Raw genomic sequence first — 16,363 nt, forward strand, 5'->3', positions numbered from 1 at the left:
AGGTCTTCTTCATTGATTTTTCTTGGGAGACTTGAAGTTGTAGTCATACAGATCTTTCACTTGTTTGGTTATAGTTACTCCAAGATATTTTATATTATTTGTGACTATTGTGAAGGATGTTGCTTCCCTAATTTCTTCCTCAGCCCATTTATCATTTGTGTAAAGAAAGGTTACTGATTTTATTTGAGTTAATTTTATATGCAGCCACTTTACTGAAGTTGTTTATCAGCTGTAGAAGTTCTCTACAGAATGTTTGGGTCAAAAATTTTGGGGTCGCTTATGTATACTATCATATCATCTGCAAATAGTGATACCTTGACTTCTTCTTTGCCAATTTGTATCTCCTTGATCTCCTTTTGTTGTCTTATTGCTCTAGCTAGAACTTTGAGTACTATATTGAATAGACATGGGCAGAGTGGGCCTCCTTGTCTTGTCCCTGATTTTAGTGGGATCTCTTCAAGATCCAGCTTAAGAGGAGGCCCCAAGTCCTGACACTGCTGCTGAGGCTATGGTTTGCTTGCAGAGAAGATCCTGTCATGGCTGCCCTCTGAGAGGCCCAACAGGCAGCTGAAAGAGTCAGATGCAGATACTTGCACCCAATCAATGGATGGAGGCCAGGGACCCCTGTAACTGAATTAGGGAAGGGCTAGAGGAAGCTGAGGAGGAGGGTGACCCCATAGGAAGACCAACAGTCTCAGCTAACCTGGATCCCTGGGATCTCTCAGACACTGGGCCACAAACCAGGAAGCATACACTAACTGATATGAAGCCCCCAACACATATACATCCTAGGACTGCCTGGTTTGGCCTCAGTAGGTAAACATACACCTAGCCCTGAAGAGACTTGAGGTCTGAGAGAGTGGGGGGATCTGATGGGGTAAGGATGGGGGTGGGAGTAGAGATGGGGATATTCTCTTGGGGATGGGAGTGGGGTGGGTGGGGGAGGAATGAGATGAGCAACAGTCAGAGAGAAGACTGGTAGGGGGCTAACTACTGGATTGTAAAAATAATAAATTATTAAATGATAATAATAATAATAATAAAATTATAAAATACCAACTCAATCTCTACCAGTGCATCTATTCACTGAATAGTAGAAAAAATATTTTTCTAATGAATGACTGAAATGCATATTTTTTTATCATCAGTGATGGTATAATCTTACTCAAAATCATCCTCAATGGCCATCATTGTAAGTGATCTCAGCTATTTGTGACAATCATAAAATTTCTGATATAGGCTTTGAGCTTTCTTCAATGTTTGTTTCAAGATTTTTTTTATAGTGTTCTTATTTGTTTGTACAGTCAAGTGGAGGCCTTAGATCATTTTTGGATGTCTTCCTCAATGAGTCTACACCTTATATTTTGAGACAGGATAATTTGTTAAACTTAGAGCTCAATGTTTTAGCTTGGATGGCTAATGAGTACAACCCCTGTAAGTGTTCATCTTACTCCACTCTAGCAATAGTGTCATAGCATACACATTCAAACTTAGATCTTTATGTTTATGCAGAAATCACTTTATCGACTGATCCTGTTCCCCAGGCTCTTTTTTTTTTTAATTTTTATACCCCAAGCTTCCCAGGAGCAAAAATGAATACAATTTTATAGATGACTAATAAAAATAATCTTGTATCAAATATTAACTAAATGTGGGTGATGGGCTTAAGCAATTCCTGTTTTTTTTTTTTTTAAGGGTTTAAGGGTAGTGAATAAATAGATTTACTCTGTGGCTTTCCTGGATAAAAAGGACCTGTGTTAGAGGGAGTTCACGGTTAAGTAAAGATTTTTTTTCCTCTCTGAAAATAGATGATTGAGTCATCATGATCCATCAGGGAAACCAGGTGTTTTACTTTAGAAATAAAGATACATTTGGCTGGCTAAATACACATAAGAGCATATTGGTTACTTAAAAGAAAGACAATAGCATTGATAAAGACCTAAGTGTATTGATATTGGAACCCATAAGGGCTTGCAAAGAGAAAAGTTCCATGAATCTTCAAAATCATATATTAGCACGTAAACACCTTCAGTTAGATTTATATACATTTAGAGATATAGACTTTTTAAAACATAATAAGAACTTACATGTCCAATATAACTTTGTATTTACCAAAGATCAGCAGCTACCTTTTACATTAAGCTGTGTTCTCTTTTATACCTGGCAACTGTAAGGTTTTACTGATACTAATTTCAATTATGCATCAGCAGGTTCACTTCTGTTCTGTTCAATTCATAGAATGAATGGTACCATAAACTAGGCATATACTGCATCAGTTAAAGTTTACCAAATGATTTCCTATGGTTTGCTTTTCTTACTAAATGCGTGCCTGCATGTGAGAAAGCTCTCTGAAGCAGAATGCTTCGTGGCCTTTAGGCCTGTGGTTGCATTATTTCAAGTTGATCATGCTGTCAGGTCTAGTGCCTTTTTCATGGGAATCATATAAAAACCCTGTTCCCTCAATCTCAAATAAAGTTGATCCCTCTTTTGCTTTGTCTTGATCTGGGAATAGAATCTTGGATGTGTTCATTCATTTACACCTTTAGCTCTTCAACTAAACCTGAAGAGGAGAGAGGAGGCGAGCTAAAACAGTTTATTTGAATCAGATTTCCTTTCCAGTTTTGTTTTTATTAAAAACGTTATAAATCCTTTAGGAGCTATTTTATCTAATAACTTAAAATCAGCAAAATAAGAGTAATGTTCTTTTTAAAAACATGTAAGGTGCTATTATTTCACACGGCTAACCAGTCTCAGTTTAATAAAAATTCCTACAAACCACATAAATGCCAAATGCCACTTGAGGTGGGTATTTACTAATTATATTTATTTATTGGTCACATTTCCTGTATTTTATTCTTTAATTTGTGAATAAAACCACATCCCATCTATTCTATGGTCTAGTAATTAAAATGTGACGTCTTAAAGTAATTTGCCTGCTTTGGGAAATGCTACTCTGATTAAGGCATCAGAGTTTGAGTGCAAGCAACAGATTAACCATAACTTGAATGGCAACACACTAATTCCTCAACCAAACTGGAGTCTATGGGTTCACATGCAGTTTCAATTTGTTATCATGTTTGGCAATCTTCCTCCCTCCATGGACCAAGAAACATTAACTCACCACTCTAATAGAAGCATATGAAAACACAGCTGATGTAAATTCTACTCTTTTAACAGTTTCCTCCATCATCACAGGCTTTCCTTTGGCAACAAGGTAAGCTCGCATTTTATTCTAAAACAATATGCTGAAGCTTCTCTGAAAAAATTTCAAACTTACCCCTTCTCTGATAGTCATGTTAATGCTTACTTTCTCAAGATGTTAGATGAGACATCAAAGAATGGGTTATAGTTCAATCTGTAATTTATTATTGGAACAGAACGGTATTTAATGATAGGGAAATTACTTTAAAAATCATAGTACCATTTTTCAACATCCAGCTTTGCTAGAATTATTTAGATTACAAACTCAATAGTTTTGTTTTTAGAACCAAGATAGTTTTAATGTGGAAATCCATGCTATGTTTTTCCAATTGTTTGGTAATACTGAGAATAGAGCAAATCAGTAGACCCTCTCTGTGGGCTCTTTAGAGGCAAAGCTAAAGTCTTGGAAGGCTTTGGTGGGAGGCCTTCCCCTTCCAGGCCCTTGTGAAGGAACCCTCTGTCCTACAGTGGGCTTGCAGCTTCTTGGGGAGGGGAGCCATTTATCACAGTCCTAAATGAAAGCATTCTTTAAACACAAATGTCTTTTTCTCCCTTTGTCTAATTACTGAGAGGAAAAGTGAGAAGGAAATGTCAAAACAGAGAAACAGTGGTGTATAGAGAGAGCAGCCACTCTGGGGCTCAACCAGCTTTTGTGAGGGTCTGGGCGATTTGTCAAATGGTTGTGGCATAAGTCAAGCTCTGAGGTTCAAAGGTCTTGACCTAAGAAGTCCTGGAATCAGACAGTGTAAGCAAGAGGTCTGCTAGAATTTTCAGCTGTAGTGGAGATGAACAATGCTGGGGTCTGAACATAACAAAGCTTCATTTGCATAATTCAGGTAAGTAATTTTATTGAAACTGACAGGGATGTGACAGGCTGAGAAAGAGAGCAGAACACACTCTTGCTGGGAACCACAAGGCTCCTCAGTTAGGTATGTGAAAATAAATGACAGCTAATCTCTTCACTAAAAAAATCTGTAAACAATGCCATTTTACCCAAGACTCACCCATGACCGTTTACAGAGCAGGCTATAGATTCTTTAGGCCACTTTTCCAGAATAGAGCAAAGGGAATTCACCACATTCAAACTCTGTTTCAGGCTTTAATTGTGGTAATAATTACCTTCATGAGTAAGAGTGTTGTCTAAGGCAGGCCTACATCGGGGAAAAATAATAGACACATTCCAATGTAGAAGATGAAAAAAGACTGAGACTATACAAAACTAATTTTATTAAGATTAGATTGGGAGAACAGAGTTGAACAGCATATACTAACAATGTGAAAATGGCATGCACTTAGCTCTTGAATTTGTTGAAGTATGTAAGAAATCATAGTATCTAGTGATTCATCTCAGTCCCCTTTTTCCTGTTCTAAAAGGTATGGGTTTAAATATAATATAAATTTAATATTGATACACATACTTGAAAATAAAAATATTTAATATTTAACCACTTTTTTTCTTTATAAGATTTTAGATCGTCAGCAACATATGAAAATTAGGTTTTATGTAGGATGGACATAATTTCCAATGCTAAGCAACAAAACAAATAAGGTTATCATAAAAGTGTTTCCTTGTTTTTCATAAGAGAAGCTGTGTTCTTAAGAGCCCTTTCCATGTTCTTTGTACTCAGTGTTGCTTTTATATGTGGATCACCAGGAGATAGCTATATGTCGTTTTTTATTCTGGCTGCTTACCAGTCATTGCTGACTTTTATAGGCAAGGGCAGTAATGGATGAAAGTAGTATCCAAACTGGAGAAGAATGCTACTGTAATCTAGTTTATTTGAGGAGAACCATGTCTACTGTGCCCTTTCTATATGCAAAAATACGAAACTCACTTAGTCAGATGTGAGGTGCAAAATCTCCGGGCCTTTCAGGATACCAAATGTACACTCACTCCTTCTGCAGTATATGGAGCACATGTATAGTTTGACCAAAATGTGGATCATTCCATCAAATGGGAAGCCGTTGAGAGTTCTGGCTAGATCAAATGTGGATCTCAGTATTATAAGCAGTCTAATGCATAATTCATGAGGCTTAATGAATATTCCAATTCATGACAGCCAACTGGCTCCATAGGTCACACCTCCCAGTCTCATATAAATAAAGAATGAGATACTGGAAAGCATACCAGCTGAACCAAACCGAGTGCCAAAAACATGCATATTAATGAGGCACTATAATAGATACTTGACTCTTTGGAAGTGCCTATATTGGTTTCCAGCTACAGAGAAAGAAAGTTCACAACGTACCTTTACACACACCATACTGTGCACAAAAAGCAGCTTTCTCTATGAAATATGGAATTGAATTATACTGATGTGATTTCAGATTCAGTCATTAACTCCGTAACATCCTCTGACAGTTCCTCAACGCTGAAACATTCTAGAAAGATCCCCACCCCCTGCTCCCATGTTCCCTTGCAACTCTCAACTTGGTAACTAGGGAGAGGAAGTCCTTCCACAGTGCTGTTCTTTTATGTGTTCTGTTTAGACCTTGGATCAGTATGAATGGTAGATCAAATGAATGCATTTGTGCAATTTTTTTTTTTTGGCCCCAATCTATGTTTCCTCAGTACCATGACATCTGAACAGAAGGAGAAAACATCTCCCTTTTGTAGCAGGCTAATTTAATTTGTACCTTCCACCTAGGGGTAAATATGTTTGTCTGTCTGTCTGAGCTTTTCGCCTACTTTCTTTTCTCACGGGAAACCCTACTGAGTCAGACAGCAGGAAATTGCTTAGCGCTCTAACTTTATTTCAGAGTAATTTAATTTTAAGCCTTCTCACACCCACCCTAAAGTGAAGCAACTGTTGGAATCCCCTCGGGATGCCCTTAATGACTTCTGCATGTCTCCTGTGTCACAGATGTCAAAGGCTTGTTGTTTATGAGAATAGATGGTTTAAAAGAGACTGCTTTGGGCTGTTTGACCCACAGAAGATGGACATTTGCCTTAAGATGGGGAAGAAAAAGATCTTGTGCGTTTACATTTATCCACATCCTTTTGAAACACGGATCTTTATTTTTAGTTCATTTTTGCGATTATTTATGGGTTGACCTTATATGGTGGGGGATATTACAAAAGATTTAAACTAAGAAACCTACAAACACATCTTCCAAGTAAAACAGCAGTGCACACACCTAAAAAGCTAAAATTGCCTATGTGTTTGTTCTAAGTGTTGGATATCTTAAGTTATCCAAGATATCAAAGGAAACCTCAAGTTCAGTTATGGCTCGTATCAAAATAGTGTATTTATTAATAAAGTCTTAAGTAAAAACGTTTCTTGCTGAATTATTTCAGTTTATTAAAGTGTAATCTGTTTCTCTTAATTCTGGTAACAGTTTTGATGCAATTTAAGAAAAAAAATGCTTAATTTTGTTCATAAAAACATTTTCTAATTATATTTCCTTTTGTGATATTTTTATTTCTACATTCCTTTTAATATTATATTTAGATGTAGGATGCTAATTAATCATTCTATATTGAAAAATACAAGACATTTGATAATGCAATATAAACAGACTTTGTCTTTAAAAAAAAGAAAAGTATTTTGTTAAAAATATTTGATGACTCATTGCAAAATGCCATTTTGGAGTAAATCTCTACCTTATAATGAAGAACTCATTACTCATTTCCAACTAATTTTTTGGTTGCCTATTATGATACCTTGATTTCTGTGTGTCTAATTTAATGTGGATTATAGTAATAAAGCTATATTAATTTATCATAAATTCTGTGCTATATGTGATTAATTCTAAAACAAATGAGCATATTAAATAATTTTTATAAACAAATACATAAAGTTTCCATATTTTAATTTTTAAAAATATGTTATATGAACATATGCGCTAGAACCATATGGAGAGATGTGGCTCTGTCTGAAGACATAGAGGAAGTAATATTACAGTTGGGTATAAGAATTTTTCATCTTTTTATAAATCTCATTTTTGTATCCATGCTCCTTCAACAACTCTACGTGACTTGCCATGTACGCGGTTGTCATGCACACTCCTTCTTCCTTCGTCACTTTTGATGTGGGAATAAAACACAGATAATGTGATTTAAATTCACTAGAAATGTGGGCAACTAGTTTTATTCTGGGTGAAATATTGCGTGTTTTCTATATAAAAATGGTGGCATCAGGAGGATGCTGTGCCTGGTGTCATCAGGTGGCTTCCCATTCTAATCCAGACTTGCATAATCAGGCAGCCATCAGCCCCCCGAGAATGCAAACCCAGAATTGGCAGGGCATTTCTGAAATTGTCCAGATAATCAATATTTTAGGTTTGGTGGATTCTGTATGGTCTCTGTTACATATTCATCTTCATTTTGTTTTACATGCTTTAAAATTTTAAAAATCATGCCCAGTTAAAGAGCACAATAAAGCATTATGCCACAAGACAGAGCTGGATAGCTGATTGACTGTGTTTTGTGAACTGTTGTGAATGTGGCTTTTAAGACCACATTTAATGCAACAAAACTTTGGCTTATAGGGATAGACGATCATACAAAAGCATATTTCAAGCTTGCATTTTCCTTTTCCTTTTATTTCATGCTATGATTTATTGAAGGTTATATGATCTATAAGATTCAGTATAGGTAGTCTAATTGGTAAACAAAAATTATACCTCTTGGGACTTATGCAAAGCAACCCTATAGCTGTTGTCATATATTATCATATATAATATTTATTAGAAAATACATTATAAGTTTGGTACCAGGTTGGTGGTGCAACATCAGAACTGTTTTCACAACCATTACTTTCCCATTTTGCTACAGAATTAAAGATCCTCTGTACACATTTCTCCAATTCCAATGGGAGACTTATGACAGAATACATTGAGATATAATACCATATCACACAGAAACACAGACACAGACACACACACACACACACATACACACACACATATCACTTCTGGAACTTCTTTTTAAACATATCCAACACCAAAGCCTGTAATGGTAAGTAAAATCGTTGTTTTTTAAAACATTTCAGTCTAATGCAATTATATCTTCCACTATGTCCAAAAATCATGTCTTAAAAAAAAAAAAAAAAACAAATTCGCTTTTCTGTAAGAGTGACTTTCTTTAAATACACACACAGGTGGAATGGAGATGGCATTTTTAATGTAAAACTGCTATTTTGTTCATTGCCAACATTGCTTATGTCTAACAACTGTTCATTTAGCCTAATTTCTTTCAGTGGTTAAGAGGTCATTCCCACACCTTCTTCTCCTCACAGGTTCTTCAGTCATTCAGGTCTCATCTTTGTCCCTAGTGTCTCGAGATGGAATGCTCTCTGAAAAAGAGCTAAGCATGAAACAGATATTCACAGTGTGATAAGGGAAAGGGAAGTTTGCCTTTAGGCAGCTTGTTATTTTAAATTCAGTGTCAAAGATATTATTTCCCTCAAAGCAATACTTAAGCTGTAGCATTTTGTCTTAAAACAAAGGAGATCATGGTATGATAGCCACAGGCTTGAGGTCCACCAACAGGAGCAATACAAAGCCTACTCAGGCCCTCTCAGCGTCAGGGCTAAGGATGCAAGAAACTGCATCATGTACCTCAGGGTATTATAAATCCCACAAGGAAGACAGTTAGATGGTGGCTTAGCCAAACCTTTGCTTTGATATTTGTTTTTCTTCTATGTGGCATGTGGCAGGAATTGTTGGCCAAGGAATATTGCAATAAAGAAAATGGTCCATGCTCTTGAGAATCTCAGAGTGTCCTTGTTCATATATCTTTGTTTTGTTGTTCTTCTCTCCCTTGGTGAATTAAAAAGCCTTTGTAATTGTATATTTTTAGTTGTGAGGTATCCACAGAAGATAAGAGTGCCATCACTGGAAAGAGAGGCCCATTGGACTTGCAAACTTTATATGCCCCAATATAGGGGAATGCCAGGGCCAAAAGAATGGGAATGGGAGGGTAGGGAAGTGGGGGGCGGTATGGGGGACTTTTGGGATAGCATTGGAAATGTAATTGAGGAAAATATGTAATAAAAAAAAAAACAGTGAAAAAAAAAACCTTAAAAAAAAAAAGAGTGCTCATATTTCATCCTTTCTTATCATTAACCTTGTAAAGAATGTAACTACAATTTTATGTACTAATAAATAAACTATTTCCTTTCTACTAAAAAGGTAGAAATCCCTCTATCTATGTAAATTAATTGTACATGTTGTCTTGAAGGCCCATAGTTTCACCTCTGGCTCAGTTCTTTTGTGATCTAAAAGGAGAGTAAGAAACACTCACATAGACCTTGTTTTTATGATGGCAGAGTTTCTTTTAAAAGCAGGATCATGAATTTGACTATTTGCTGTGAAAAACATCATTTTAAGGAAGATATAATTTTTTTTGTTTTCATGGTTTATCACATTGTTGTAGGATTATCAACCAAAAAAATTCAAATTATATTCTTTGTAAATTAATTTATCCTTAGTAATTTCATCTTAGATATTTTTAATGGTGGTTAGATTTTTGATATTTACAGTTTTGTCTCAAAATGTATTTTTATGATGTAACTGGAAAGTACCATAAGATAACCATGTTATCTTAGAAGGTGACCCTTTAAAAGTATCCAAGCAGTTTTAGTTTTTAATGAAAAGAATGAAATTAAATAATATTCTTTAGTGGTCATTATAAACTTTTAATGCAAGACAGAAGATAACCTCCACTGTGGATGTTTTGGGGAGTGATGTTTCTCCTGCAGTGTACACTGGAAACAAACTAGCAAGGCATTTCACTGGAATGTCATCACTGTGTTTGTGAGAATAATGAAGCAAAATCCTTTTGGCAGAGTAAGGAACGATGTCCTGAGTGAAGGAAGAAGCAGGATGGAGTTCTTGGGTGAGTTGTAAGTTCTTACAGGAAGAGCTCGAAATTCGTTTGAAGTTAAATACATTTTTTAGGAGTTTAAAATCTTTTAGTTTTGTTTTTAAATTAAGATATAGAATAACAAAAAATGAAACATGGAAACAAAGCAAAAAATACTCAAACATCTCTTATGAAATTGCTTTTAGATGTGCTCAACCTAAAGTGATATTCTAACTTTTAATGTACTGCAATTTCGTGAATCTCCTTGTATTTTTATTACTTAATGGGTATCATGTTTCATATTGTTTGCAATATGACAGCTGAAGTCTCTGGTTGCCTCCAGGATCAGGATAAACTTGGCTAGACCCTAAGTTATTAAGCCCATGATGGATCTAGTTAATTCTTATGTGTTTCAGTTTTCTCTTTAGTAAGAAAGACAACACTGCTTCTTCTGTCATGGTGTCAGATCTTCTCTCTCTCTCTCTCTCTCTCTCTCTCTCTCTCTCTCTCTCTCTCTCTCCTTCCCTCCCCTTTTCTTCACAAGTGGGTTTCAAATCTAGTACTTTATGTGGCAACTGCACACCCAATTAGGAGCTTATGTTCCCTTAAAATATTTTGCCCTGATTTGTCCTTGAATGTCCGCTTCTTTTCCACTGTCTGAAGGATTCCCTTTACTTGCAGTTATATATCTTGTTATCAGCCAGCCAGGTCAAAGAAATCTCTCTTGCTATTTCTCATCCTAAGCCACCTTTTAATGCATCTCCCCTGAAAACTATAGCCAATTTCTCAAATCAGTTTGGGGGTCGGTTGTTAGTCATTATACTTTCAGCAGCACATAGTCAGCGTCACCCTTATTTGCATTTCTTGTCTGTAATCTTCTTAGGGTTTTATATGTAACTCTTCAATAATCTCAAATGTATGCCGTAGTTGACTTATTGCCTCTTTGAGTCTTCAAAAGTAACTAAAATGTTCTATTCTATTTTAAAGCAAGTGTAGTTGTTCTATACTGGTTAAGGAGGAAGTGATTTGTTTTTCAGCTGAGTAAATGGCAGGCCTGGTCTAACAAGTCAAGCTCAGTGCATTCTTACATTGGTTCATGATTGATATTAGCTAGAAAAATAGGTGTTTAAGTACAGGTATTCAGCTGGATCTCTAGACAAATAAATATAGTAACTGAAAACAAAGATTTTATTTATTCATACCTTTCTAACTTCTTTAACGTAGAAAATAGATATCTGAGGATGTTGATACTCAAATTCTTGTACACTAAGGAACAAATAAGCAAATATAGTCTACTTTCTGGCTTGTTTATTTTCAGTGCCAACTAGCATTAGAATGTTCTTAGTACAGTTAGTCTGATCAAGCTTTTACAAACACTGTGCAGAGATTGATAGGGTTTTAGATATTGGCACATGCACATTTATAGCTATTGACAAAGCTTAAGTCTTTTCAAGAAGACTCCAACTGTTATTGGCATTCTGTTTTATCGGCTGACACACAACATGATGTACTGTGGGAGACTTTAAGACTTTCAGTGTTTGACTAAGCTTTGCCATCATTAATGTTTAATCACTTACAATTCTGAAAGCATTGTGCTTTCATCTTTTATGTGGCTTGTTTATTTATGTAAAGTAAATCAACAGTGTCTTCCTGATAGTCTCCTAGTACATTTATTATCAGTCTCATTTGGTAACCAGTAATGAATATGGATACAACTGCTGTTTGGAATTACTTCATCATTTTATGTAGATTCAGAATTAAATTTCCTCTTCACAATAATTATAATAAAATTAAATACCAGCCAGACTTTGCAAAAACATATACATATTTTTAAAAGCACAGATAATAATATTATTTATGTTTTCACTCATACTACTGAAAAATGTTTTGTACTTGCATGCACATTAAATTTTTGAAATAATGATACTTTCAGTCATCAAAAGAGTCAAAATCCTATGTTGTCCATTCTTTAGGAAATGAGTAAACCACATACCTAGGAGTAAGCATGCCAGGAATCATTCAAGGGATGTTGAACTTCAGTGGTGTGCAAGGCACTGCAATGAATGCACACCATTGCATCAGCATTGTAAAGGCACTAGTGAGAGACAATCACACTTAGCCAATGTTGGGAGAGATGGAGACTCAAAGATCCCGATTCAAGCAAAGCACAGTGGGTAGTAGACACATTTGTAGAATATTAACCGATTCTTGGCAGCTGTATTTACTCTTTGTTTGCATTTAGGATTTCAGGGAAATGCTCAAATGATGCTGCAAGTCCTATCTCTACATCAGAAAAAACTGAAAATACAGATAAAAGAACAGTGTGTTACAAAAGAATATTTATTAAAATTCTCAGAATCTTTGTGTGTGTGTGTGTGTGTGTGTGTGTGTGAAAACTAGCTTCAGAAGAAACTAAGGTCCAATAGAAAACTATTCATAGAACAAATAAAAATGCCATTTCCTTTTTACAGCTCTCCAAATGGAAAAATACAGTTCTATTATTCCCTTTCATGAAACTGGTCTGAAGTGTGAACAAATAAGCCACATCTAGGTTGACAGACACCCAGTTATACTTTATTATTGCCACTGTCCTACTGCCATATCAGATGTTATATTGTCCACTCACCTTCCTCTATCTCATGTAGCAATTTCTGGTTTTTGCAAAAATAAAAAATAAAAAATAAGAAAACCATTCTTTATTTATTCTGCTCATAGATATTGTGTCTGTACTCATTTTTATTGATATGTAATTTCATAGTCATAGGGGATGACAGAAAGATATGACAACAATCAGAAGTACAGAAATTGGACTCACAATATCTTTGAAGAGAGTAAGACAAAGGTTTGAAACCAGTGTTAGTGGGACATAAAAGTATGGTGCTAAGATGCCCATCTCCTGCTCTCCCTACTAAGTACCTGGTGACTAGTTCTACTTATGGAATTGTTGGATGCACAAACTCCAGCCTCAGTGCCCAGGACTGCTTGGGAAGCCATAATTATGAATATTAGAGATTAATGCCTAGAGGTGTCAGCATTTCTGTTCTCCAAGGTTGACTTTTCAGAATTCTTGATCAGAAGCAATATCTCCTTCCCATCCTTACTTCCTTGTGGGTATGTTTGAAACTTTTTGTATGTGGCAGTCACAGATCCTATTGTTTCCCTTGTTTGTTTCTTTGTTTGTTTGTTTGTTTGTTTTTGAGTCACTTTTGTATGTTTTAGCCATGCCTGGGACTGTGTCACAAAATCAGTATCCCCAAGGTCTAGGTCTGGGTGTGAACTTTGGACATCACAAGACTTCACTGTGTGAAATGGTTATTTTGATACCATAATCTGCTATCAATTGTCATCAAATACAGAATTATTTATAAATGAGTTTTTGAAAAACCAAACAAATTATTTGAAATATTAGAAAATGGTATAGCAATAACTAAATATTTATTTTGTACAAAGAAATTGAGAGAAGTTATAGTAAATTAACTTTATCTTATGTTTGTAAGATTTTAGGGATTTTTTTGAGGGGGTCTTCCTCTTTCTTTATTGGACACTTAGTAGATGACACACTGTTAAATAATTATTAAAATACTGACTAGGACTAGGCCCTGGCCCAGAGCCCCAAACCAGAAGCAATAAGAAATGGGGGTGATGGACTGGTAATATTTCTCCAACATCACTGAAACCCATAAAATGAGGCTCTTGAATCCTTCCAGGGCCAGACCAGGGCTTGGGCCCTTGGGTTAACCCAGGTACCCTTGACTGCACCTTTCAGGGCAAGGTAACCAGCAAGGGTCTGGGGAGAACAGCCAGACAAGTTCAGACAGACAGACCCAAATGGAAGGAGGGTGGGAAACAGGTCCTGTCCAGCTGGATATATGATGCAGAAAAGGCAGGCTGAGGGGAGAGGTTGAGGGCAGTATTGCAGCAGTGCAGGAGTGCAGCCCTAGGGTCCTGCCCTGAATGGCTGGTCAGGCATCAGCTGGCAGTCTCCAGATGGCATTCCTGATCCAAGCCTGGCTGAGGGCTCACACGTGGGTCCTCTTGGTGAGCTGGGGCTCCTCATCTACCAGCTTGGACTTGATGTGCTCCTTGTAGGCTAGAATGTCTCCAGGCCACTTGGTGATTATCTGTTTCTCACAGACCCAAATCTCCTGTGCAACTTGCTGGATGAGTCTGAAGTCATGGCTGACTAGTACCATGCCACCCTCAAACTCATTGATGGCAACTGCCAGAGCATCAATGGTCTCGATGTCCAGGTGATTGGTAGGCTTGTCCAGGAAAAGCATGTGAGGGTTCTGCTAGGCCAGCCAGGTCAGGCACTCTCGGCACTTCTGCCCATCCGACAGGTTCCATATTGGGCTTACCTGCTGTTTCTCAGTGAGGCTATATCTCCCAATGATCTTCCTCATCTCCTTCTCCTTGATCTCTGAATAGCACTTTATCATGTATTCCAATGGTGAAATGTCAAGGTCCAGCTGTTCCTGTAAGTGCTGATGGTAACGCCCTGTCTTAGCGTGAGAATGCTTCCGGATCATTCCATCTGTAGGTAGAAGCTCTTTGGTTAGCAGCTTCAGCAGAGTGAACTTCCCTGCTCTGTTAGGTCCTACCAGAGCCACTCATGTGTCAAGGTCAACGCCAAATTCTAGATCATTGTAGAAGCAATGTCCGTCTTTCTTATATTTGAAGCTCACGTTCTGCACCATAATGACAGGCTGTGGGATCTTTACCACACGGTGGGAAATAAAATGACAACAATGTAGTTCTTCATGTGTGCGATCTAGTTCTGCTCCCAGTGAAACCTCTTCATCTGGTTCTCTTTCAACTCCAGCCGTGTCTTCACATACTGATCATAATTACCTGTGTTAATTCTTGAGTTTCTTGTTGTGCATGTGGATGATATTGGTACAGACCCCATCCAGGACATCCTGGGAATGGGACACAAGACCAGGATGTGCTTGAAAGTCTTAAATTCCTCTTCCAGCCACACACACAAGCATCCAGGTCCAGGTGGTTGGTAGGCTTGTCCAGAAGCAGCATGGGGCCGAATAAAGAGGGCTCTAGCAAGAGCAACTCTCATCTGCCAGCCACCACTGAAGTCTTTTAGCTTCTTGTGCTGCATAGCAGGTGTGAAACCCAATCCATGTAAGATCCTTTAGGCCCTCATCTCAGCTTTGTTAGCATCCAGCTCTTCCAGGCGATAGTAGAGTTCCATGAACTTCTCACACTCTGCATCCTCATGTGCTAACTGCTCACCCTCTCTCTCCAGCATAGCCCACTCTGTGTCCACCTCCATCACACACTGCAAGGGTGTTCTTTCGCTAGGAGGCATCTTGCGAGTCAGATGATAGATGTCGATGTGCTCTGGGATGGGCACCTTGCGTTTCCAATTCCATTTAAGCCAATGAGGCCATAGTGCTGGCCTGAGTTTAATTCCAGTTTGGTGTCGCTGAGCAGCTCTTGACTATGAAAGGTAAGGGAGAGGTTGATAATATGGACTGACATACTGTTGGGGTGAGAAGCCAGGACACTGGTGACAGCTCGAGCAGCAGTTTTCTTCATCTCAAAGTCCTCCAGCTCCTTGGTCAGCAAATCCACTTCTGCATCCCCTGTAGTCTCTCTGCCATTGGCCTCCTCGATTTTCTCCTCTACCACCTGAGATTCTGTGACAGCATCTCCATTTTCTTCATGTCCCTTCATGTCGGGCTTTGGCAGCCTCCTAGTTTTTTTTGGCTGCCTTCTTCTTGGCCAGGTTGGAAGGCATGGTGATGAGCCACAGGGGTAGTTACTGTCCTCTCAGGAGTGGGGCCTCGCTGCTTGGCCTCTGTCACAACAGAGCTGCTCCTTGAGCTTCTCTGCCGATTTTAGGGATTCTTGATTTGATGAGAATCGTTTTCTTTTTTCTTTTTTCTCTTTTTTTAGGGGGAGGGGGGAGAAAATCTCCAGTGAAAGTATTCCTTGTCACTAGACTTTGACTGTATTGCAAATTACTCATTATTAAGAATGAGTATTTTTTTAAGTATTATTAAGCTATTTATTATAGGATTTCATGACAATTTAAATTTTTATTTCTTTCATAGATAAGTTAAGTAATTTCTTTGCTAATTTTTCAATTGCATCTCTACTTATTGACATTTTATTGCACGTCTTCCCCCACCCCCATTTTTCTCTATAAAATAGTTTGAGTCTTAGTTAAAGTCTTGGTATATTAAAAACATTATGCCTTTTTTCACATTTATGAAATATTGCCCGCGCTTTTGTTCCCCTGGTAAGAACACGCTCAGGGCAACCGGAATCTTCTGCAGCACAAGCTTTATTGCTTACCCCATCAGGAGCCAGTGGAGAAGAGAGCCAGAGAGAGAG

At 37.5% G+C, this 16,363-nt stretch overlaps 1 pseudogene; it reads right to left on the minus strand.

Annotated features, from left to right (window-relative positions):
* Positions 1-14,028: 14,028 nt before the first annotated feature.
* On the minus strand, positions 14,029-15,806 carry LOC110307711 (annotated as a pseudogene).
* Between the last annotated feature and the right edge of the window lie 557 nt (positions 15,807-16,363).

The sequence above is a fragment of the Mus caroli genome, chromosome 13, assembly GCF_900094665.2.
Source record: "Mus caroli chromosome 13, CAROLI_EIJ_v1.1, whole genome shotgun sequence".
Classification (NCBI taxonomy): domain Eukaryota; kingdom Metazoa; phylum Chordata; class Mammalia; order Rodentia; family Muridae; genus Mus; species Mus caroli.